General features: G+C 48.2%; 1 long non-coding RNA gene and 1 pseudogene across 1 annotated transcript; both read left to right on the top strand.

The window, feature by feature from the left end:
- Positions 1–2,568: 2,568 nt before the first annotated feature.
- Positions 2,569–20,981, top strand: LOC133755722 (uncharacterized). The gene is made up of 6 exons (XR_009865468.1): positions 2,569–2,705; positions 9,915–10,073; positions 12,369–12,500; positions 16,299–16,381; positions 20,324–20,378; positions 20,803–20,981. It is a non-coding gene; the product is annotated as an uncharacterized LOC133755722 (long non-coding RNA).
- Positions 18,839–20,152, top strand: LOC133755723 (ras GTPase-activating protein 4-like; annotated as a pseudogene).
- Positions 20,982–21,794: the final 813 nt, after the last annotated feature.

The raw sequence follows: 21,794 nt of genomic DNA on the forward strand, positions 1-21,794 counted from the left end.
CGGGACACCTGGGCTTTTGAGGTGATCTGCGGAGCACACTAGTGGACTGCGCAGTCCAGCCCGGGTCTCGTCTCATCTCGTCCCAGGCCCCGGCTTCCGGACTGGGTCCCCGCAGCAACAGCGTCCCCCGGTTGCTAGGGAACCGAGCGCCGCCGCTGGGTCGCTAAGGGGAAGTGAAGAGGTAGACATCCCGGGTGAACATGGACGCATCACGTGATCAGTTCTCGGGGCGGGGAAATCCTACCACACCAACCAGGCTTAAGGCAACCAACGTTTACCCCCGAATCAGCGCTTTCTGTGGGCGGGGATATTTGTGGAGGCACCGCCTCTCCTCGTCCCGGTTTGAGTGATGGACTCGTCCTTTATCGAATACTACTAAGGATTCTCTAGCTTGACCGACATATGGGCGAATGAACACGCAAAGCCTCTCTTTCGGAGGCGGGCCAGGGGAGGAGCCGCTACGCCTGCCGGGGACTCCAGCGACCTAGCTCGCTCTCCGGCCAATGGGACGCCGCGGGGTGGGTAGGAGCTTCGTTGAGGTAGAGGCGAAGGCCAATGGGATGAGGGCTGTGTAGGCGTTGCGCAATAGAGACGCGGCAAGGGGGCGTGGCCAAGGGCCGGGCGGCTCGGCATTGCTGAGGGTAGGGCGGGGGCGAGCCTCAGTCAGGTCGTGACCTCGGGTGGTGGCAGTGGCGGAGCCCCGGGCGGGCAGACTGGACGCCCCGTCCGCCGCCGCTGCCGCCGCCGGGCTTTCCGTGCAAGGTGCAGTTCCTCCTGGGGAATCCGTTCAGCGCGCCGGTGGGACAGTGCATCCGTAAGGCCCCACCAGTGGCGAGCGGCAAGGAGGGGGGGCCACAGCAGCGGCTGTGGAGGCTGGTGCGGACCGCGCGGGCCGCTACCGGCTCAGGGTCCCCCGCCTCCAGCCCCGCAGCATCTGTTGGCGTCGCGCCTGGGCCGGGCAGCGGGGCCAGCTCACGGGACGGGTCCGGCATCCTGGTCGCAGCGGGATGCCCTGCCAGGGGGCGCCCCTGGGGCCCAGCTCCTACTCTTGCGACACTTCCAGCGTCCCTCCCCATCCGGACGCGGCCCTCCCTGTCCCCTAGTGGCGGTGCTACGCTGAGCGCCCTCTTCCACCCTGCAGGTCTCGCGGCTTTGTCCCCCAGGTGACCCCGCCAGGGCCCGGTCACCCGGCTGTCCCGGACGCCTGTCCCTCCCTGTCAGTACCAGCAGCCCTCAGACTGGGCGTCTCCCCAGAAAATGCCCCGGGTTGCAAGACGTGCTCGTTGGCGAGGAGACTCAGTCGAGCTGTAGAGGGGGTCATGGTGGGGCGGGGTGCGGGAGGGTGGCGGGGTGCTGTGGGGGCGGGGTGCCCTGTGCAGCCGGCTCATGTTCCCTGCATGACAGGCACTGCTGAGGTCTCCCCTGCTTTTATTTTTTTTTAATTTATTTATTTAAGAGGCACAGTTACAGACAGAGACAGAGAGAGCTTGAGAGAGATCGAGGGAGATCGATCCATCCTTCATCTGCTGGTTTCTTCCCAAATGGCCACAGCAGCCTGCGCTGGGCCAGGCCAAAGCCAGCAGTGTGGACTCCATCCGGGTCTCCCATGTGGGTGGCAGGGGACCAAGCGCGGGCGTGGGACTCGGCAGCCCTTAGGACACCGCTGGGGCACCCGCAAAATCTCTCGTGCTGGGGTGCCGGGGTTCGAGCGAGGCCCGGGAGCTCCTGGCTCCCACTTCCTGCTAACAATGCACACCTGGGAAGGGGCGGGTTCCGGCTCAAGTGCTCACGGCCCCACCGCCCACGCGGGACACCTGGGCTTTTGAGGTGATCTGTGGAGCACACTAGTGGACCGACCACTCTCCGCGCAGTCCAGCCCGGGTCTCGTCTCATCTCGTCCCAGGCCCCGGCCTCCGGACTGGGTCCCCGCAGCAACAGCGTCCCCCGGTTGCTAGGGAACCGAGCGCCGCCGCTGGGTCGCTAAGGGGAAGTGAAGAGGTAGACATCCCGGGTGAACATGGACGCATCACGTGATCAGTTCTCGGGGTGGGTCGCTAAGGGGAAGTGAAGAGGTAGACATCCCGGGTGAACATGGACGCATCACGTGATCAGTTCTCGGGGCGGGGAAATCCTACCACACCAACCAGGCTTAAGGCAACCAACGTTTACCCCCAAATCAGCGCTTTCTGTGGGCGGGGATATTTGTGGAGGCACCGCCTCTCCTCGTCCCGGTTTGAGTGATGGACTCGTCCTTTATCCAATACTACTAAGGATTCTCTAGCTTGACCGACATATGGGCGAATGAACACGCAAAGCCTCTCTTTCGGAGGCGGGCCAGGGGAGGAGCCGCTACGCCTGCCGGGGACTCCAGAGACCTAGCTCGCTCTCCGGCCAATGGGACACCGCGGGGTGGGTGGGAGCTTCGTTGAGGTAGAGGCGAAGGCCAATGGGATGAGGGCTGTGTAGGCGTTGCGCAATAGAGACGCGGCAAGGGGGCGTGGCCAAGGGCCGGGCGGCTGGGCATTGCTGAGGGTAGGGCGGGGGCGAGCCTCAGTCAGGTCGTGACCTCGGGTGGTGGCAGTGGCGGAGCCCCGGGCGGGCAGCCTGGACGCCCCGTCCGCTGCCGCTGCCGCCGCCAGGCTTTCCGTGCAAGATGCAGTTCCTCCTGGGGAATCCGTTCAGCGCGCCGGTGGGACAGTGCATCCGTAAGGCCCCACCAGTGGCGAGCGGCAAGGAGGGGGGGCGACAGCAGTGGCTGTGGAGGCTGGTGCGGACCGCGCGGGCCGCTACCGGCTCAGGGTCCCCCGCCTCCAGCCCCGCAGCATCTGTTGGCGTCGCGCCTGGGCCGGGCAGCGGGGCCAGCTCACGGGACGGGTCCGGCATCCTGGTCGCCAGGCCTCCGCTGGGCAGCGGGATGCCCTGCCAGGGGGCTCCCCTGGGGCCCAGCTCCTACTCTTGTGACACTTCCAGCGTCCCTCCCCATCCGGACGCGGCCCTCCCTGTCCCCTAGTGGCGGTGCTACGCTGAGCGCCCTCTTCCACCCTGCAGGTCTCGCGGCTTTGTCCCCCAGGTGACCCCGCCAGGGCCCGGTCACCCGGCTGTCCCGGACGCCTGTCCCTCCCTGTCAGTACCAGCAGCCCTCAGACTGGGCGTCTCCCCAGAAAATGCCCCGGGTTGCAAGACGTGCTCGTTGGCGAGGAGACTCAGTCGAGCTGTAGAGGGGGTCATGGTGGGGCGGGGTGCGGGAGGGTGGCGGGGTGCTGTGGGGGCGGGGTGCCCTGTGCAGCCGGCTCATGTTCCCTGCATGACAGGCACTGCTGTGGTCTCCCCTGCTTTATTTTTTTAAAATTTATTTATTTAAGAGGCACAGTTACAGACAGAGAGAGAGAGAGATTGAGAGAGATCGAGGGAGATCGATCCATCCTTCATCTGCTGGTTTCTTCCCAAATGGCCACAGCAGCCAGCGCTGGGCCAGGCCAAAGCCAGCAGTCTGGACTCCATCCGGGTCTCCCACGTGGGTGGCAGGGGCCCAAGCGCGGGCGTGGGACTCGGCAGCCCTTAGGACACTGCTGGGCACCCGCAAAATCTCTCATGCTTGGGTGCTGGGGTTCGAGCGAGGCCCGGGAGCTCCTGGCTCCCGCTTCCTGCTAACAATGCACACCTGGGAAGGGGCGGGTTCCGGCTCAAGTGCTCACGGGCACCACCGCCCACGCGGGACACCTGGGCTTTTGAGGTGATCTGCGGAGTACACTTGTGGACCGACCTCTCTCCGCACTGTCCAGCCCGGGTCTCGTCTCCTTTCGTCTTGTCTCCTCTAGTGGGAAGGTAGGCTTCTGGGCTTGGTCTGCGCATCAACATTCGCCCCCGGTTGCTAGGGAACCAAGAGCCGCCCCTGGCTTGCTAAGGGGAAGTTAAGAGGTAGACATCCTATGTGAATGTGTACGCATCACGTGATCAGTTTTGGGGGCGGGGGAATCCTCCAGATTGTGGTTATGCTGTCCATGCCTCATTTCAGAGTACCTAGTTCAGTTCTCAGCTTTGGCTCCTGATTGCAATGTCCTGTTAAAGCAGTCCCTGGGAAGCAGAAGTGGTTGTATTTGTGGAAGGAGCCAGTGGATGGAACCTCTCTATGTCTCTCTCTGCCTCTCAGATTTTCAAAAATGATTGTCCTCTGTGCTTCCCTCTTTTTTAAAGATATATCTCTTTGAAAGGCAAAGTGATAGAGAAAGAATGATATCTTCCATCCATTAGTTCACTCCCCAAAAGACTACAACAGCCAAGTCACTGCCAGGCCAAGCCTGGAAATCCATCCTCATCACCCACATTGGTGGCAGGGTACTTGGGCCATCTTCTGGTACCTTGCCAAGCATATTCACTGGAAGCTGGGTGGAAAACAGTCAGGAATGGAACCAGCACTCCAGCCTGGGAGGTCAACATCACAAGCATCAGGTTGACTTTCTTGTCCATAACACCAGCCCCTGTGCCATTTTCCTGTAGTTGCATCCCCCTCTGACCATGGTGAAGGGAGGATCTCCACCTTAAAGGGCCATAGGTAAACTGTATTGTGTCCACCTGGATAAGTTGGTGTATTTTCCCCTTCTTAATCGAATCTTAATTGAATTACATCTGCCAAGCTCTTTTCCGAATTCCCTGGATTAGGACGTGACCATCTTTGGGAGGATATTATTTGCCTGTCGCAGCTGGTAGTGAATTTTCTCAGATTCCTATGACTGAAATCTTTTACTTGTCCCCAGTTTTTTGGCCATTCTTTTACAGTAGATCTGCCCATGATAAATTATCTTCGTTTTCCATTATCTGAGAATGCTTTGATTCCTATGTATATTATCATAGAAAAATCCTATGTATATTTTAATAGAGAATTCTGCGTTGACAGTTGTTTTCTTCAGTGCTTTCTTCCACTTTCTTTTGGCATCCCAGCTTTCTCATGAGAAATCCACCGGTATTTGAACGTGTTGTTGCTGCTACTTGCATGGCGTGGTCTCCTCTCTTACTGAGTTCTCTTACTTTCCGAGTGGATTTCTTTGTGTGTTTTCTTGCTGGGCCTTTTCTTACCTTCTTGAATTTGTGGATTCATGTCTTTTGCCAAATTTTGGTACACTTTGAGTATTATGGTAACCCAGATGTTGCTTAAACCTTGGGTTTATAGCAAGCCAGCCTCACCTGGCACCAGCGTGGTGGGTAAAAAGTCACTTACCTGGTTTGGCTGAGAGTGAAATTCCAAACTCTGGACCCAGCCTCCCTTGGCAGCTTTGGGGAGGGGAGTCCCTTGTCAGTGTTGAGCAGAGAGAATATTTCAGGCGCCCCAATAGGCCACCAGCAGGTGTCTAGATTTGCACACGCTGACATCACCCCTGTAGTAACTGATCTGTTCCACAGTCAGGTGAGGGTGGAAGTCTGGGTTGCCCACTCAGCCTCTGAGGATCAGGGAACAGGGTGATCTGCTGGATTACAGAGGTCCCCAAAGAGCAGGGTTAAACACAGTCAACTCGCTCACAAAGGCCGACGTAAGGGGCGGGGCCATACGTGCGGAGCCTTCTGGGTATTGTAGTTCTGGCGCCGCGTTGGCGCAGGCGCACTGGCTTGCTTGGCAGTTCGCCGCCGAGTGGGCGCCATTGCTGGAAGTGCTCCCGCCCTGCTCTGCCAGCGTCCTCGGTTGTCCTCAGTGTGGCCGCCAGGTAGCCGTTGCCCCGGGCGCCAGGCCTCGGTCTCCCCCCGACCCTCCCTCGGCGCTTGGCTCGCAGCGGCCTCCGGGCCGTGGTCGCTCGCTCCGGCGCCCCCGTCCCGGGGCGGACCCAGGCCCGCCCACCTGTGAGGGAGATGATTGGGCTGGGCCGCTCCCCGGGCGCGGGCTCCGGCTCCGCCCAGGCATCCCTCATCCTGGGCGCCCCGCTCGCCCGGGTCCCGAGCCCTCTCTCCGGGGTCGGGAGTCCTGCCGGGCTCCGGACGCGGGGCCTGGGCTGGGGCTGGCCCTTCCCGGAGGGGAAGCCCAGAGCGGGTAGGGGGAGAGGGCGAGGCCGGCGGGTGGACCTGGGTTTCCCGTCGGGCAACCTGCGCCGCTCCTCCTCGCGGGCCGTGTTGGTGGCGTTTCGGAGAATCACGGGGACACCACCTGTCGCCCCCTGAGCTGACGGCAGCGTCCTTGGCCACTGCAGCCTGCTTGGGGAACGCGGGGCCCTGCGTCGCTCTTAGACGACCGCACCAACTTGGGGTCTGGACAAGCGAGGGAAGTCTCCTCCTTTAGGCTCTTTCCGCACTGTGTGTGGCCGCTTCTCACTGTCCACCTGGACCGCATAGAACATGAGGAGTGGGAAACAGCCCCGTGGAGCGCAGGTCTCAGGAGAATTTGGGCTGGGTCACCTGCAGCCTTTTCTTCCTGTGGGTGTGTAGATACGGCTGATAGAAAGCCGAAAAATACTGAATTGTAACCAAGTGGGACTTTATTCATCTTTTCAGGTCTAACTATGTAATTGGAAAGGCAGGGAAGACAGACACTCCCCCGACATGCCTGCTAGCCCTAGCGGTTGGGCCAGGCCAAAGCCTGCAGCTCAGAAGTCAGTCCAGGTCTTCCACCTGTTGTCTGTGCTCGGCTGCAGGTCAGCAGGACGCTGGAATCGGGACCTGAGACTCAAACTCAGGCTCTCAAATATGGGTCCCTGGCCTCCCAAGCAGCACGAAGCACCTGCCTCCAGTCACAGAACATTTTTAAACAAATTATGCTTTGGAAAGTTTATTTTTATTGGCATGCAGTTTTTAAATGTTTATTATAGCCTTTTTTTTGTTTGTTTGTTTGTTTTTCCTGCTTTAGCCAGTGGCTTGTAGATTTCATTATTTAGAGAATCAGATCTTGGCTTTGTCACCTGTTTTTTATTTGCTTTTTTTTAATTCATTAGTTTTTTCCTTTATCATTTTTACCTCTTAGTTTTCTTATGGCTTGCTAAGTGTTTTTCTTCTTTATTTTGAACACGTGATGTTTTCGCTCTTCCCCAAAATCCTACCTAAAAGTATTTAGGAATATCAATTCAATCTCCTTAAAACTTTGGCAACAATCATGTATGTCTAATGTATAATACTTTCATTTCCTAACTCACTGCCAATTAAATTTTAAGATTTTATTTTTGACTTAGTAGCTACCAAGGAGTACCTATTTTAAGTTCAAGGCCCCCCCCCAAAAAAAAAATAAATTCCCACCCCCATTCCAAACTTCCTTTTACATTTGTATTCTATTGCATCATGTTTAGAGAATGTACTCCATTCAATTTCTTTTTTTAAGGATTATTTATTTACTTGAAAGAGTTACACAGAGAGAGAAGGAGAGTCAGAGAGAGAGAGAGAGGTCTTCCATCTCTTGGTTCATTCCCTAATTGGGCCCAACGGCCAGAGCTGCGCCGATCTGAAGCTGGGAGCCAGGAGCTTATTCCAGGTATTCCACATGGGTGCATTGAATTCCACTTTATTTTCTATCATTCTTGTTATCCCTGTGTCTTGTTTATTTGGATTTGCCTTATATAGAAAGATAGATTAAAAATTATTTGAATATGAGGTTAGAAGGAGCATGTCAAGGTATCCAGTATTTAAATTTTGAAGTTGTGGTGTTCACTATAGTGAAACTGCTGTCTCTGGAAATTTTAAGAAATTGACTCAAGGCCAACGTTGTTGGGTAAAGCTGCTGCCTGCCATGCAGGCATCCCATATGGGCACTGGTTCAATTCCTGGCTGCTCCATTTCCAATTCAGCTTCCTGCTAATGGCCTGGGAAAGCAGTGGAAGATGACCCCAGTCCTTGGGCTCCTGCACCCACATAGGAGAGCCAGATGAAACTCCTGGCTTCAGCCCAGCCCAGCTCTGGCTATTGCAACCACTTAGGGAGTGAACCAGCAGATGGAAGGTGTCTGTCTATCTGTCTCTTTCTCTAATTCTTCCAAATAAAAACAGAAATATTTATTAAACATTGACTGTTCACACAAAAGGAAGGAAAAAGATATTCTTGGAATATATATTTCTTTGTTTGCTGAGAGGGTGACTGTGCCAAAGAGATTGAATTTTCTTCCACTTTATACAGCAAGTTGATTTAGTGGGAAAGGTATGAGTTTGAAATTACATGGATTAGGGGCTGGCACTTTGGCGTATTGAGTTAACCCTCTGCCTCTGGTCCACTTTTGACCCAGCTCCCTGCTAATGGCCTGGAAAGCAGCGAAGGATGACTCAAGTGCTTGGTCTCCTGCATCCACGTGGGAGAACTGGAAGGAGCTCCTGGCTTAATCTGCCAGTTGCAGCCATTGCAGCCATTTGGGGAGCGAACCAGAGGATGAAAGATCTCTCAGTCTGTTTCTCTCTCTCTCTCTCTCTCTGTAATTCTGCCTTTCAAATAAGATAAATAAATCTTTTAAGGAAAATAAAAGTAATTACATTGATTAGAAGTCATATATCTGCATGACCTTAAATAAGTAGTTTCCTTATTGTAAACCTCTCTTGCCTTATATATGGAATAAAAATATACTCTCCATTGACTTGATGTGAACATTAAATGATAGTTTTTTTTTAATCTAAAGATTTATTTAAAAGAGAGGGAGAGAGAGAAAGACTTTTTTTTTTTTTTTGGATAGGCAGAGTTAGAGAGAGAGGGAGAGGTCTTTCTTCCATTGGTTCACGCCCCAAATGGCCGCTACGGCCGGCACGCTGCACCGATCCGAAGCCAGGAGCCAGGTGCTTTCTCCTGGTCTCCCATGCAGGTGCAGGGCCCAAGCACTTGGGCCACCCTCCACTGCCTTCCTAGGCCACAGCAGAGAGCTGGACTGGAAGAGGGGCAACTGGGACAGAATCCGGCGCCCCAACCAGGACTAGAATCCAGGGTGCCAGCACCGCAGGTGGAGGATTAGCCTAGTAAGCCATGGTGCCAGCTGGAAAGACATCTTTTATACACTGGTTCACTCCTCCAAATGGCCACCATGGCTGGGGCTGAGCCAGGCTGAAGCCAGGGATCTCCCACATGGATGGCAGGGGCCACTTTGCACTGAGCTGCTGTTGCTTGAAGAAATGCTCATGTGGGATGCTGGTGTCACAAGTGGTGGCTTTGCCCACTATAAAACGATGCCAGCCCCAAGAGTATTTTTTAAGCTCTGGGGCCAGCGCTGTGGCTAAGTAGGTAAAGCTGCTGCCTGCAGTGCTGGCATCCCATTTGGGCGCCACTTCGAGTCCTGGCTGTTCCACTTCCATTCCAGCTCTCTGCTGTGGCCTGGGAAAGCAGTAGAAAGATGGCCTGAGTCCTTGGGCCTCTGCACCCACATGGAAGACCTGGAAGAAGCTCCTGGCTTCAGGTTGCCTCAGCTCCAGCCATTGTGACCATTTGGAGAAGATGAAATACCCCCCCCCCTCTACCTCTCTGTAGTTCTGCCTTTCTAGTTAATAGATAAATCTTTAAAAAGAAACTCCTTGTACAGTGTCTGGCCTGCTAACTGTAACTACCTGTAATAGTATTAAAATCTCGAGATCTGGGCTGGGCATTTGGTGTAGCAGTTAAGATGCCTGGAATGCCTGCATCCCATATTGTAGCACCTGGGATAAAGTACTGGCTCTGTTCCAGGTTCTGGCTTCCTGCTAATGCTCACTCTGGGAGGCAGCAGGTGATGGCTCAAATAATTTGGTCTCTGCCACCCATATGGGAGACAGATTGATTTCCTGGCACCCAACATTGACCTGGCCCATCTTGGCTTTTGCAGGCATTTGGGAGTGAACCAGTGGTTGAGATATTCTCTCTCTCTCTCTCTCTCTCTCTGCCTTTAGAATCAATTTTTAAAACAATTACAGAAAGTAATTATTACAACTGATTTCAAGATCTTGGACCAAAAGTCTTTGGTCTTTTCTCATCTTGAACGTTACTCTCTTGTGTTCCCTTAGGGAGACCATGCTCACTTGTATCTGAAACTCCCAAGCGAGATTGGTCTGTGTGAATTCCTGTTTTCTGCAGATACGTCTTTGCCAGACTCGACTCTTTCTGGAGAGGGAAACACAGAAGCAGAGATCATGGCTGCTGTGTTTGTTTCCATTGGACCTCTGGTGAGTTAAGGTTTCCTCTGTTTCCAACCTGCTGTATTGAGTTGTGCATGTTCTACTTCTACTGAAGTTTGGAACTTTGCCTCACCCAACCCCTCTCTGGAAACTGAACCTAATAGTTTGACACAGGAAATTTGGGTTCATTATGGTAGAATACAATCTATTAGAAGATTCACTGTTGATACTGAACCAAATATCTTTCCAAAAATTCACAGCTCCTGACTTCAGCCTGGTGCAGCCCTGGTTGTTGGAACACTTGGCAAATAAACCAGCAGATGGACATATCTGCTAAAATAAAATAAACAGTAATTTTTTTAAAAAAATTAAAAATAGACCTTTTTCTTAAAGAATCTTTCAGTTGGGACGTTAGTGTTAGCTAAGTTGGTCAACAGAAAATTTGTGAGAATAGATTTAAGCTGTTACCAATTACAGGTGGGATTTAACTTGTCAAAAGTATTTGTGAGTGTATCCTGGTGAGAAGAGAGCTTACGGGCAGGCTTTGAAGTAGTGAACTGTGACTAAGCTACCAAATCAGGTTGGAAAGCTGTAAATGACAAGACTAGAAATTAGATGTTATGCTGAATATTTTAATTTTACCTAAAGACATTTAAGTGTATATGTGTTTGGAATAGATATTAATCTGATTTTTAAAAAGGTGTTTTAACAGTGACTTTGAAATATAAGTTTTGTAAGAAACACTTGATCAGTAGTTCCAACTATGTTGGTTTAGTAGTGTATCATAGCCTGTTCACACACATCCCTAATTTTCAGAGGTTAAGGCTCATATCATTATTAATTTTTTTAAGATTTATTATTTATTTGAAAGTCAGAGTTACACAGAGAGAGAAGGAGAGGCAGAGAGGGAGAGAGGTCTTCCATTCACTGGTTCACTCCTCAATTGGCTGCAATGGCCAGAGGTGTGCTGTTCCAAAGCCAGGAGCCAGGAGCTTCTTCTGGGTCTCCCATGCAGGTGCAGGGGCCCAAGGACTTGAACCATCTTCCACTGCTTTCCCAGGCCATAGCAGAAAGCTGGATTGGAGGTGATACAGCCTGGACTCAAACCAGCGCCCAAATGGAATGCCGGCACTGCAGGCGGCAACTCTACCCGCTACTCTACAATGCCAGCCCCAGCATAATGCATTCTTTCTTCATATTGTTAAAGCTAGTTCTTTCCTTTGAACATGAAATATTTCATGAGGGTGTACTGAGACTTCAAATTCAGAACCATGGAGTTTTTAACCTAATCTCATCATTTATATGCTCTTTATATCTTTGTTCTCCCATACCAAATTGATTAGTTTTTAGGAAAAGTGATAGGCTAATTTGCTTTATGCAGCACTGCACACACAAAAGTTACAGAATATCATTTCTACTTCTACCACCAATAAGATTGCTTACAGAAAATGTCTTCTTTTTGTTACTGTCTTTGTTTCGGAGTTCTTATTCAGAGGTACAGAAAAATGACTGTGTTTGAAAATCACTCAGAATAGTTCCTCTCTGATAAGTGGGTATGCTATTCCAGCTGGTTGTACTCTACTAGATTGCTTTCTTGAAGTTTAATCCTTGTTTTAAAACAATATAAAATATTTCTGCAGTTCAAAAGTCAAATATGCAAAACAAGAACTATTCAAAAGAGCCTAGGTCCTATTTCAGTCTTCTCCACTCTGTTTCCTCCTTCTCTCAGTAGTTCATCATTAAAAATACTTTGGACTCATTCTTCCATTTATTGTACAAGCATTTGTACATATTTCATATCCTAACCAAAGAACTGGTCCCCCAAATTCCTATGTGTTCTTTTCTGTCTCAGAGAGAGCTTATAACATTCTGTACCTGTGGTCTGATTGATGCAGTATCTTTTGTTAAGCCATATTCTGCAGATTAGAACTGAAAGACAGTGATCTTTTACACAAGTCAGGGTTTTCTGAGATAGCAGATTATTTGGGTAGAAACCACTAGCTGTACACAAATTTTTAAAGACTTTCTAGAGAAGGAAGAAGCCATGCTGTTTGGCTCCAGAAAGTATAGTAGGAGCAATATGTAGTTTCTAGAAAACCAGATTTGAATTAGTTTGGTAAAACTACTCTCAGGTGGAACTCCAAAGATGGAATAGGCTTCCTCTTATGGTTTTAAGTTCTTGTCACTGGAGAGACCTTTATGTCCTGTAAGGATTAAGGAGTTGGCATACATAATCATTTGGTGATTCTAATTTCTGGAGTTTTTCTCCAGTTTTATACATGGTATTCTGCCTAACAGGGCTGATAGTATAGTCTCTGGGTGATCACAATTTATTTATTCTAGGAGTCACTGACTTTCAAAGATGTGGCTATAGACTCCACATTGGAGGCCTGGAGACTGATGGACCCTACACAGAGGAACCTGCACAAGGATGTGATGCTGGAGAATGACAGGAATCTTGTCTCCCTGGGTGAGGTCAGTTCCTCTTCTGTGTTGATACATTTGCCCCCTTGACCCAGTTTACTGAGGACACAGAGCTTCTACAGTACCTAGCTGAATTTTAGTCTTGAGTTTAGGTGTCAGACTCTCTGAATCTTTGGAGAACATTGTTGGTCATCATGCTGTCCTTCATTCTTAACTAAATGATATGCTTATTGTAGAATAACAAATGCAGTGGAAATGTGTATTATGACAAAAAACTACATGGATTTCACATTTTTACACCAAAATAAGCTCCTACTGATGTGCTGTAACATGTCTGAATAGGTTCTAGTTTGAGGATAAGACATCAGTTTGAAAGGAGACCCTAACAGAGCACCTGGATTCCAAATTCTGCTAAAATTGAAACAAAACAAACATCATATTTATGGTGAAGCATGGGGTGGAAGAATGATGAAATCATTTATGTTTATGAAAAGTTTTCAGGGGGGCTGGTACCATGGCACAGTAGATTAATCCTGCATCTGCAATGCCGGCATCCCATATGGATGCCACTTCTCGACCCTGCTGCTCCTCTTCCAGTCCAGCGCTCTGCTATGGCCTGGGAAAGCAGTGGAAGATGGCCCAAGTCCTTGAGCCCCTGTACCTGTGTGAGAGACCCTCAAGAAGCTCCTGGCTCCTGGCTTCTGATTGGCTCAGCTCTGGTCATTGCAGCTATTTGGGGAGTGAACCAACAAAAGGAAGGCCTTTCTCTCTGTTTCTTCCTCTCACTGTCTGTGACTCTCCCTCTCAAATAAATAGATAAAATTAAAAAAGAAAAAAAAAGAAAGGTTTTTGGGGACAGTGCCTCCAGAGAAATCAGTTTACAAATAGAAAACTCATTTTAAGAAGCAGCAAGGTGAACACATTAGCAGCAGACAATCCATGACAATTTGCAAGGGAAAAATGAACCTTGCTTGTGCTTGAATTAAAGAGGACTGACAGTAGCACCAACAGTAGCCAGCCCTAAACATCCCAACTGCCTCAGTCTGCCTAGCTCTGACTGAAAAACAAAGTGGAGCAGACTTTCCACTCGATCCCCAGGTTAGCCCCAGATAAGAGCAGAGGCTACCACAGAAAATTGTAAAACTGGATCAAGATCATTTCTTTCGAGAATTGTAAAAGGAGATGAAACATTGCTTTACCAGGATGATGCAGAAGACACAGCACAGTCAAAGCGACGACTACCGAAGGTGGAAGTGGTCTCGTCAGAGCAAAGGTCATGGCAGCTGGTTTCTGGGATGCGTAAGGCATTTTGCTTGTTGACTTTCTCTGAGAGGCTGAAGAACAACAACATCTGCTTACAGAGTGTTTTTGAGAAAGTTAGTCAAAGCTAAGCCGAAAAACGATGCAGGAAAGCTTTCCCGGAGTGTCCTTCACCACGGTACTGCTCCTCCTCATCCCGCTCGTCGAACAAGGGCGGTTTTTTGAGTGTTTGTAGGGAAATCATCAGGCTTCCACCTGACACTCCTTCTGACTTGTTTTTGTTTCCTAATCTTAAAAGATCTTTAAAGAATGCCCATTTTTCTTCAGTTAAAAAGCTATAGTGATGTGGTTAAAACCCCAGAGCCCTCAGTTCTTTCATGTTGGACCAAGTGACTGGTATCCTTGTTTACAAGTATCTTCAACTTGTAAGCTCATGTTGAGAAATCACATTTTATTTTTTGTGTCTTTTAATTCCATTTATCGTGAACTTTTTGAAGTCCTTTCATATGTTTTGTTGGAATCCGGTTCCAAAGTTATTCTCATCTATTCCATAAAGGAATTATCAGTGTTCATTTTCTTTTTAATTAATTAATTAATTTGAAAAACAGATGAGCGAGAGGGAAAGAAATCTTCCATCTACTTGTCACTCTCCAGATGTCTCACAGCCAGAGCTGGACCAAGCTGAAGCCAGGAATCCAGAACTCAGCCTAGGTCTCCCACATGGATGACAGGGACCCAACTACTTGAGCCATCACCTGTTACCTCCCAGGGTGTACATTGGAAATGGAGACAGCATTCAAACCCAGGCCTCTGATAGGATGTGGGTGTCCCAAGCAGTATCTTGACCACTATGACAAACACCTACCCCTGTTTTTTAAAAAATATTTATTTATTTAAAAATAAGAATTCTGCCGGCGCCGCGGCTCAACAGGCTAATCCTCCGCCTTGCAGTGCCGGCACACCAGGTTCTAGTCCCGGTCGGGGTGCCGGATTCTGTCCCGGTTGTCCCTTTTCCAGGACAGCTCTCTACGGTGGCCAGGGAGTGCAGTGGAGGATGGCCTAAGTTCTTGGGCCCTGCACCCCATGGGAGACCAGGATAAACACCTGGCTCCTGCCATCGGATCAGCACAGTGCGCCGGCCACAGTGCGCCAGCCGCAGCGGCCATTGGAGGGTGAACCAAAGGCAAAGGAAGACCTTTCTCTCTGTCTCTCTCTCTCACTGTCCACTCTGGCTGTCAAAAAAAAAAAAAAAAGAAAGAAAAAGAAAATAAGAATTCCAGAGAGGCAGGGGAGGGGCAGCCCTCCATTTGCTGACTCACTCCCCAGATGACCACAACAGGTGGAGCTGTGCCAACCCGAAGCCAGGAGCCAGAAGCTTCCTCCAGGTCTCCCATACAAGGACCCAAGGACTTGGGCCATCCTCTGCTGATTTCCCAGGCCACAGCAGAGAGCTGGATCTGAAGTAGATTGCCCACTATGCCACAGTGCTGGCCCCCCCATTTTGAATCTTTCCCATGATTCATTATCACATGAAACCATAGTATTAAGCTCTCTTGAGATAAATACCTTTATAATTCTGTAGATTGTTACTGTGCAATAGAATGTTCTGCTATGGTAGAAATCTGGGAACCAACGCTGTGACATAGTAGGCTCTAAGCCTCCGCCTATTGCACTGGAATTCCATATGGATGCCGGTTCATGTCCCAGCTGCTCCTCTTCCAATCCAGCTCTCTGCTATGGCCTGTGAAAGCAGTGGAAGATGACCCAAGTCCTTGGGCCCTGCACCTGCATGGGAGACCTGGAAGAAGCTCCTAGCTCCTAGCTTTGGATCAGCTCAGCTCAGGTCGTTGCAGGCAATTAGGAAGTGAACCATCGGATGGAAGACCTCTCTCTCTCTCTCTCCCTCTCTCTCTCTGTAACTCTACCACTCAAATGAATAAAAATAAATCTAAAAAACAGAAATCTATGGGGCCAGCGCTGTGGCGCAGCAGGTTAACGCCCTGGCCTGAAGTGCTAGCATCCCATATGGGTGCTGGTTCAAGACTCGACTTCCAATCCAGCTCTCTGCTATAACCTGGGAAAGCAGTAGAGGATGGCCCAAGTCTTTGGGCCCCTGCACCCACATGGGAGAACCGGAGGAAGCTCCTGGCTCTGGTTCAGCACAGCTCCAGCTATTGAAGCCAATTGGACAGTAAACCATCGGATGGAAGACCTTTCTCTCTCTCTCTCTCTCTCTCTCTCTCTCTCTCTCTCTGTGCCTGTCCCCTCTCTGTGTAACTCTGACTTTCAAATAAATAAATAAATCCAAAAACAAAAACAAAACAGAAACCTGTATCTCTGCTAGCCTGTATTGCACATTCAAGCCACTTGTGGCTTTTGAGCAGTTCAAATTTGCTCCACCTAAAGAACTGGAGTTTTAATTTAAGGCTGGTTTAAACTGCCATGCGTTGTTATTAGCAGCTGTATTGGACAGTGCAGCTCTATATCTTCCTGTAATAGCCACTCTACGTAGAAAATTGAGAACTGAGACTGAATTTGTCAGTAGTTCTCACAACATCAATCAAATCCTATTTATTTATTTTTGAACAGGGCTTGCAGTTTCCAAACCAGATATGATATCTCATTTGGAGAATGGACAATGGTGAGAGAAATTTCAAGAGGCCCCTATCCAGGTAAATTAATCAGAATCATGAAAAAGGTTTTATTTCAAATAATATCATTGGGGAATGTTCAACGGTATGTCTGAAATATTTGGGGTGTACCTCTGCTCAATGTTGTCACAAAGGAAAAAATCCCCCCCCCATGCTGCCCCATCCTCTTCCTCTCTGCCTCTCCTCTCTCTGTTCTCTACTTTTGGTTTCCTATCCCCTCCTACTCTGCTTTCTAAATTTTCAGAATTTTTTCTTCCTTTTTATTAGAACATGCACAAATATCCCTATCACTTTATCCTTTCCAGTTAATTCTGTTTTTCTTATTTGTTTCACCATTATCTGGCCTTCCTTCATTTCCTAAAAAAGCTTTCTTATGCTAACCTTATTTCTTTTAAGCTAAATCTATTTGTTTTCAGCTAAACCTAGTCCAAACTAAAGCTTAAGGTTTAATTTTTTATTTGTAAGCCTGCTGAAATTTTGAGGGGATCTTTCTCCCCTCCAGTTCTTCACTAATTGAGAGTACAAACAAGAAATCAATCAGTTGAGAATCAAAATGCAGTACTTACTTAGTATTTAATGCCTTTTTGTTTTAAGACAAGCTGGAGAATATGAAAGAGTAACTGGGGTGGGGGTGAACGTGTTTCCCTCAGATCAGGTGGACAAGGGCGGCTTCTGGAGACAGGACATTTAAACTGGGCCATGAAGGGTGAGAAGCAGCCATCCTGGGGAAGTGGAGAGATCATCTTGCCAGGCAAAGGGAATAGCAATGCAAAATACCTGATAGGAGAAGGATTGTAATACATCCTAGAGATCAAGAGGGATTTGCTGCTACGGAAGCTCAAGGGAGGGGGAGACTGGGAGGGAGTAAGGCTGGAGATGGGGGGAAGCTGCCCCTGCAGGGCTTTGTAGATGATGGTCAGGAGCTTGGGTTCTAATCCGAGTGCGTGCAGAGCATGGAAAATTTCAATGAAAGACTATTAGGAAACCACTCTGTTTGAGGGGCATAAAGCAGGCTAGGCTAAGAGGTTGTTCAAACAGTCTAGGCAAGATAGTAACTTGGCTAGGATCATGGTCTTGGAAAGACAAGTGCATTCTAGTTCTTTGTTAATGGTTTTTGCCTTAAGGTCTGTTTTGTCTTTTTTTTTTTTTTTTTTTTTTTTTTTTGACAGGCAGAGTTAGAGAGAGAGAGAGAGAGAGAAAGGTCTTCCCTCCAGTTGGTTCACTCCCCAAATGGCCTCTACAGCTGGTGTGTTTCCTGAAGTATTGTTTAGAGGGAGAGGGAGAAAAGCCCCATTTGGAAACAGTAAGCACTCATTACTAGATTAACATCCAGAATATATAAGGTGCTCAAGAAATTTAACAATAAAACACACTCCAGTTAAAAAATGAACAAATGGCATGAACAAGCATTTTTCAATGGGTGAAATAAAAGTGACCAACAGACAGATGACAAAAAATGCAGGATCACTGTCATCAGGGAAATGCAAATAAAAATCACAATGAGGTGTCACCTCTTCCAGGTAGCATGGCTATCATCCATAAATCAAAAATGACAAATGCTGGCCTTAATCATAAGTATTCTGAAACAAGCATAAAACTATCACTCATTTATCTAGATTTCTATTGTCTTTCTAATGTATTCATCATAGTCTGTTTCTTTTGTTTTTTTTTTCTCGTTTCCTTCTTTTTAAACATGAAATTTTTCTAGAGTGCGATCTTTGATATTCTTTCTAATGACTTTTACTACCGTGTATGTACTAATGATTTCCAAATTTGTATCTCTAGCCCAGGAACCCTCCTTCATTTCAGATTAGTATATCACACTGCCTACTTGAGATCTCTCTTTGGATATCTATTGTGTATTTAAATCCTAAGAAGTCCAAAATGTTACTAATGTTATTCTTTATCATACCTTATATATTCTTCCTACTTAAAACCCTTAAAAGTAAAAATCTACTTTTAAAAAATTACTTTTCAAAATTAGTTTTAAAAGTAAAATCTACTGTACATGTTAAAACCTGTCTGCTGGCCAGAAGTCCTGGATTTGAACTGAGGGTCTGCTGCTGGTGGGCTGTCTGAGTTTAGGCAAATCACTTGGCCTTCTTGTACCTAGTTACTTCCTTTACAAGATGCCTAGTATGCTACCTACCTCAGAGAGGATTAACAATGGTTTAACACAGGAGCAACGCTTAATGCAACACTTTGTAATTCTGCATTATGTACTGAAAAATCTATTATCATCAACACAAAGGGTTTCTCTTGTAGTGACACCTTCCAAAATAGATTTTAGTGACACAGAATCTTGAAAATAGCAATGATGATCAAACCTGATTTATTTATTCCTGCATATGATAAAAGACTCTTTTCTCTTTTGCTTTGTTAGAAAGTTTGACATAAAATTATTTATTGTTGGCATTGTATTTTCCTTGCTCCTACATGTTGCTCTTGAAGTTACTATTTTAAATTGTTTCACATAAGAAAAATGAAGTGTTTCTTTAAGTGTATATGGAATTAAAATATATGGAATTCCTGGCCCTGCTGTTCCAGCTGGACCTGGGCCGCACCAGCAAGGCAAACACCCTCTTTCACAGCAACTCTGTGGCCTCCAATTCCATGGAGTCTTTTCTGAAGGTGGGGGTTGCGGTATATGCACGGCGTACTGCGCACCATCCTTGACAGGGTGTTTGAAGAGAAGTACGTGGAGCTGGACCCCAGCAAGGTGGAAGTTAAGGACGAAGGGGACTCCAGGCTGCACCGCCCATAGAACAAGGCTGAGGTGCTGGAGCAGGGTGCACAGACGCTGCGCGCCCACCTGAGGGCGCTGCTGAGCGCATACTGTCGCTCTGTTCACGTATGCCCCGCCATGGCCTTGCCACCTTCCTTCCGCTCTTCCTGCGCTGCACGTGTGTGAGCGCTTCCCCAGCGCCCAGCAGGAGAACCTGCCACTCCTCACCGCCACCAGCTTCCTGTGTGTGCGCTTCTTCTCTCTGGCTATCATGTCGCCCAAGCTCTTCCTGCGGGAGCGGCACGAGGACTCCGGTACCGGTCGCACCCTGCTCCTCTGGCCCAGGCTGTTCAGAACGCGGGCAGCATGGACACGCTGGCGTCCAGGGCCGAGGAGGTGTGGATGGAGCCTCTGCAGCCCACAGTGCGCCGGGCGTGGGCCGCTGAGGGACTTCGTCACCGAGCTCAGGACATGGAGGAGGAGGAGGAGCTGCACCTGCAGCCGCTCTGAGCTCGCAGGCGCTGCCGCTGAAGGAGGGGCCGCTCTTCCTCCACAGGACCAAGGCCGAGGGCCCCCTGGCCGCCTCCTTCAAGAAGCTCCGTGTCTCCCTCCCCACCGAGGCCCTCAGCCGCGCCCAGACGCCCGGCTCCAGGAACAGCGCCCTCGTCAAGCTGGCCCACGTCCAGGCGGCCGAAAAGGTTGAGGAGAAGAGCTTGGGTAGCTCCCGCGTCCTGCGGGTCATCTACACGGAGGACGCGGGCGGCCCCAAACCGCCCCCTGCAGTGCAAGTGTGTGAAGGAGCTGAGCCATGTCTGTGGGGCTGCGGAAGTGAGCGCCAACAACCCGGCCTGCTGGTCTCCTGCCACCCTGGCGTCTTGCGGAGCTGTGGCCACCAGAGGGACAAGTCAGGTGGGGGCTGCTACAGGACGCGGGCGCGGGGGACCCTGCGACACTGGAGTGACCCTCTGGACCACGACCTGGAGGCCCAGCTCCTCTCCCGGCACCTGCGCAGCGTGGAGCCTGCACCACGGGGAAGTGTCGGGAGCTGTCTGCAAGATCCAATATGAAATATGGAATTAAGTGCTGTTAATTTTGGTGCAAAAATTTCCTAAATGATAGTTCTTTCATACTAAACATTGTCCATTGAATGGTAAGGACCCCTTGTGTTTATGGTCTTAAATATTTTTTAACCAAATGAGCAGAGTATGTGAAACCTTGTCATGTTTGTTTGTCTTCAGTTTCTTCTATGAAGCCCACAGTCAGGAGCCTCTCTGCCCAGCCATGATGTTTCAAGTGAGTATTCCATGCTTTGTCAGATTTTTGGAGTTCTATGATCATAAGCACAGCCTAATATAAATGCATTTTCATTAATCACCAAATTCTTCATATTATTTACGATAACTCCTTGTCCACCAGTAGCCCCACACAGGCATTAATCTAAACTCTATCTCCAGAGATCGGCCATTCTTTTGAATATGCTACAGTGTGTGGGGTTTTGCTTCTGATTTCTCGCTTTCTTAAAATATTTTGACTTTCATTATTATTGTGGTCTTTTGTTTCTTAATTGATGTGTATTGCCAAATAGTATGCCATTATAAAAGATATACTGCACACTTTTTTTTTCTTACACATTAGTATTTGGGTTGCTTTCATATTTGGCTTTCATGAATACTGCTGCAGTGAGCCTTTATGGGCATGTTGATTTTGTATCTTTTAGTGGCATACCTGGGGGATAAACTACTGAGGCGATAAACAGTCCTATGCAGAACAAGCTGAGAAACTGCCAGATTACTGTCCATAGTGGCTGCACTGGAAATTTATGAGGGTTCCATGCTCTTCATGTCCCTGGCAACATTTATTTGTGGTTGAATCAGTCATTTTACTATATAGGAATTGATATATTTCCCTAGATTTGATTGCATTTCTAATAACTAATAGTAATCATATTTTTGCTGTATTAAAATGTCTTACTGAAATCCCTGCTTTGTTTTAAAAATTGTGTTTTTATATTTTTCTCTTCTAGTATAAAATCCATTTTTTTAAATTTCTTACTAATATTTTCAATTTTATGCTACATTGAATGCTAATGCTAATTGTATTTTCATGATGTTCATTGCTACTGCACAGAAATATGATTGATGCTTTTATCTTTATTTTATATTCTGAACATAACAGAGTTTTTCTTAAGGATTTTAGTGAATACCTCAGAATGTCTTTCGCTTATAAATGTGTCTTAGATATTACAAGTCATGTTTGCTCTTTTGTATGCAATCTGGAGTTTTTTTCTTTTGTGTGTGTGATTTCTTTAGCACAATGTTCCATTACACTGTTGAATAGAAGTGTTAAAATATCTATGCCTATTTCTGTGTTGCTGTGTGTAGCACATCCTAAAGTACCTTTTGTATGGCTGGAAGAGCGGTGACAAACTCTTTCAATTTCTGTTTGTTATGGAAGTTCTTTATTTCACCTTCATTCATAAATGAGAGCTTTGCAGAGTATAGTATTCTGGGTTGACATTTTTTTTTTCTCTTAAGACTTGGAATATATCTTGCCATTCTTTCCTAGCCTGTAGGGTTTCTGATGAGAAGTCTAATGTGAGTCTAATTGGAGAACCTCTGAAAGTAAACTGGGTGTTTCTCTGGTGCACATTTTACAATCTTTGTGTTGTCACAATGCAGATCTTTTCTGTTCATACCCTTAGTTTTTCTG

This window comes from Lepus europaeus, unplaced genomic scaffold (assembly GCF_033115175.1).
Source record: "Lepus europaeus isolate LE1 unplaced genomic scaffold, mLepTim1.pri SCAFFOLD_85, whole genome shotgun sequence".
Taxonomy (NCBI): Eukaryota; Metazoa; Chordata; class Mammalia; order Lagomorpha; family Leporidae; genus Lepus; species Lepus europaeus.